The following is a 4,201-nucleotide window of genomic DNA, read 5'->3' on the forward strand; positions in this document are numbered from 1 at the left end:
CTAAATGTTGTTGCTTCATGTCTATTAACCAAATCTAGATTTGACAGTGATCAGCACAAATGCGCACACCCCATCAGATTTGTCAGTAATTTTAGTTTCCTGTTAGGATCAACATCTTCCATTGTGTGCTGTACTGTAAAATAATCCCACAAATGTCGGCCATATACATTGTAAACAAGGTTGTTGATCTGCTCACATAAAAGTAAAATTCCCAGCATATTTATTCAAGTCCATGTTGCAATAGTACACCACAATTATGTTTATTTAGCAGACACCTTTATCCAAAGCGACTTACAATTACCTGTAGGGCATGTTGTGATCTGTGGGGGAAACCGGAGTACCAGGAGGAAACCCACACATGCATGGGGAGAACACGCAAGTCCACACAGAAAAGCCGCAGCCGAATTTCGAACCTGCAACCTTCGTGCTGCGAGGCAACAGTGCTAACCACTGCGCCACCATGCAGCCCATTAAACAACTAAACGTCTTAAAGGAAAGCCAATTTTAACTCACACATTTGAGTCTAAAAATAAAGGTGTCCAGCAGACGGGTACATCCAAAAGAGCATCACTTGAAGACAACCACTTCTCGTCCTGTCAGCAGTGGCATCTGTGAAGAGAAATGTCACAAAACCCGAGAAAATCAACCAAAAGATGTTGTGTGAGACGTTAAGGATGTTGGCCTCTGACCATTTGTGTTTTTCTGACATCAGTTTTCCATGTTATGCATCATAACTCAAAAGGTATTTGATAACACTGCATCAGCTTTTAGCGAGCTTATGAAAATGTGGTTGGAAATCTTGATGTTTCCATTAATTCAAACCTGAGCTTCACTGGTCACATTAAGGCTACATCTAGATCAGTGTTTCATCATCTCCATCACAGGGTATCCGCGGGTCCTTAAAAAGTCTTAAATTTGCATTTCCAAATTTAAGGCCCTAAAAATCCTTAAAAATTACAAATAATCCTTAAATACAGTTTCCAAAGGTCTTAAATGACCAAAGACCCAATAAACAAGATTATTTTATTACTACAAATGTTTCGTGAATTTCTAGTTAGTGTTCAGCATTGTTTGTGTATGATATTGGCGTAAGCGGAACCGTACACATTCAGTTGGTTGTGAAAGGAGGCTAATTGAAGATGAGCACATTAGCTGGTTAAGCTAGTGGGAGCTTGCGCCATGGGGAAGTGCAAGTTTAATGGTAACTGGATGGCTAATCCCACGTTCCCGACATGGTTAGTACCGGTTCCAGGCAGTAGCTGGAAATTATAGCTTAAATTAAATTTTTAAAAATTGCTTAAATTCTTGTCAAATTGTCCGTAAAAAAGGTCTTAAAATGTCTTAAATTTGGCTCACTTAAACCTGCAGATACCCTGCATCAATTAGCAAGACTCAGAGGTCTCATGTCAAAACAAGACCCAGAGAAACTAGTCTATAAATCTCTTAATGACATGTGACCAAAGTACATGCCTGTGTCGGTGCAGGATCGGCTCGGAGTCTTTCGACTGCCGATGACGTCAGAGTAGTTGATTGGCTGAACATGAAGGTTACGGAAGTGAGGTTATCACGTTATGATTTTGATTCGTCAGAACAAGTTTGTGGTCGTAGTCTTAGTGGTTGTAGTCCTGTAGTCCAAAAATCAACACTTTTTGGAGAAAATATATTTGAATTTCTAAAGGAAATGTAAAATATAAGCAAATGATAAATGTGACCCTCAAAAGCTCTTGATGTTGATGAAATGGGGCAAAATAAAATATAAGAACTTTATTGAAAGACACCAAGCAATATTTAGAGTCAAAGAATGTATTTAGTTAACAACTACAGAAATATACAGACGAACTCCACAGAAATGGCTTCACATATAAGAACTGTTCTATTTTTTATCAGTCCGATGTTGGTTTTATGCAGTTTCACATTCTTTACAAAACAAAGATAATATGGTGATTTATTAACAAATTACAATTATAAAGAAAACATTTAGGTGTTAACAAGAATTTATGAACAAAACTGCTGATGTCTTTCCAAAACGTATGTGTGAAAGCCGAGTAGATTTGCAGTAATGTGACGTCATCGGCAGTCGAAGGACCCCGAGCCTATCCTGCACCCGAGCAGATCCTGTACCGACACCTGCTCTCCTTCCAGTATAAACACCAAGCAGAACTCTCAGATCTTTAGGAAACAGTGAGCTGGTAGAACCCCTGGTCTGAACCAAACAGGGTGAAGCTGCTTTTAGCTACTATGCTGCACACAGGTGGAATCAGCTTCCCTGTCGCCTCAAATGTGCCCCAACTCTATTAACTTTTAAATAAAAATTTAAAAACTTGATGTCTTCATCAGCCTTTGAATAAATATTTCTTATGCTGCCCCTTCTGCCCTGTAACTAACCTTTTGACTATGACTTTTAGCACCTTGCAAGATCACTGCAGTTAGCCAAAGAAATTGGAAGCCAAACTGGAGTGACTGTTTCTTGTCACGCCATACGGTGCGCACTCCAGACAAATGGCATGCTTATCGTTCATAACTGAAGCATCTCCGAAACCCCAGACACAAGAAGCACTCCAAGAACTTACCAAGGCTCATACTGAAAATGAAGCCTACTGGAGCTCTACTCTGGAGTGATGAGACAATGATCACTTTTCAGAAGTGATTGCTTCTGAACTGTAAGATGTCGCACAGGTGACAAATTCAGAAAAAAACTGCATGTGGCAACAGTGAAGCACAATGGTGGCAGTGAATGGTGCAGAGGAGCAGAATTTCATACTTCATGGTAAATTTACCAGAACTTCAGCAGGCCAGCCAAATGGACCATTTTCAGGAACTGATGGGAGTACCTAGGTACCCAGAATGTCATAGTGAAGGCGCAGAGCAGAACTTGTGGTTAGCTCACGCTGGCTGGTTGTTAGTAGGAAATGACATCAGCAGATGTCAAAGTGACATTTGTAAAGTTAGAAGAGCTAATGGTGAAGGCACAGAGTACCAAGCCTATTGCCCCGTCAATTTTTCCACTGCCAGAAATTTCCCAGAACTCCTTCAGTGGAAATGTGGATATTAGATATTGCTACAATCCCTCAATGCCCTACGTTATCATGCACTTTTCCATTACAATGATCTAAAACTACTGTTTGATTTCTGAAGACTAACGTGGAGAAGATGATTAAATAGCCAAGTATGTCTCCTGATCTAAACCCAATTGAACACCTGTGGGGAATTCTGGAGAGATGCTCTCCATCCAGCATCCAGGCTCTTAAAAAAAGCTTGTTCTTGAAGAATAGAGAAAGTTGGATGTTGGAATATGTCACCCACTTGATTCCATTTGTTTCTTCTCTATACACAGATCACACAGCTTGTTTTTATCATTTTGCTGACATGTTTAGGCTTCCACTGTAGCCTTCGTCAGAGCATCGCTGAAATGGAGATAGAAGTGACTCGACCAACATGATTCTCATGTCAGTTCTCTTGTTTGCTCTTCCTTCTTCCATCTCAGGAACATTGCTAAGCTGAGTCTCATTCTGTCCCGCTCTGAACTTGAGACAGTTCTCCACACCTTCATCTCCTCATGCTTAGACTACTGTAACTCTCTTTTCACGTGTCTGAGCAGAACCTCCCTGAACGTCTACAGGTGGTTCAGAATGCCTGTGCTCGGCTTCTGACCAAGTCCTCCAAACACACCCACATCACCGCGCTTCTCCTCCAGCTTCACTGACTGCTGTTTAACTTCAGGGTTCATTTCAAGATCCTGGTTCTGGTCTATAGGGCCTTACATGGACAAGCACCATCTTACATTGGTGATCTTCTTAGTCCCTACACCCCCAGCAGGTCCCTGAGGTCCAGTGACCAAAGCCTACTGGTTGTGCAATGCACCAGGCTAAAGACCAAAGGTGACATATCATTTGCTGCTGTGGCCCCCAGACTCTGGAACTCTCTGCCCCTGAGCCTGAGATCAGTGGACTCAGTAGTCTCCTTTAAAAAAGCAGCTGAAAACTCACCTGTTCAAGCTGGCTTTTGGTGTAACCTTCATCCCTACCCTCTCCTTATTCTGCTCTTTCCTCCTGCTCCTGGAAGTCCCACAAACAAGGCGCAAGCTCAGAGATGACGGGGCTTTCTCTGTAGCGGCCCTTAGGCTCTGGAATGTGCTGCCTTTGAGCATTAGCTCGGCCTCTACACTGTTAGGTTTTAAATCTCTTTTGAAAACCAATTTTTA

This window comes from Nothobranchius furzeri, chromosome 1 (assembly GCF_043380555.1).
Source record: "Nothobranchius furzeri strain GRZ-AD chromosome 1, NfurGRZ-RIMD1, whole genome shotgun sequence".
In the NCBI taxonomy this organism is placed as follows: domain Eukaryota; kingdom Metazoa; phylum Chordata; class Actinopteri; order Cyprinodontiformes; family Nothobranchiidae; genus Nothobranchius; species Nothobranchius furzeri.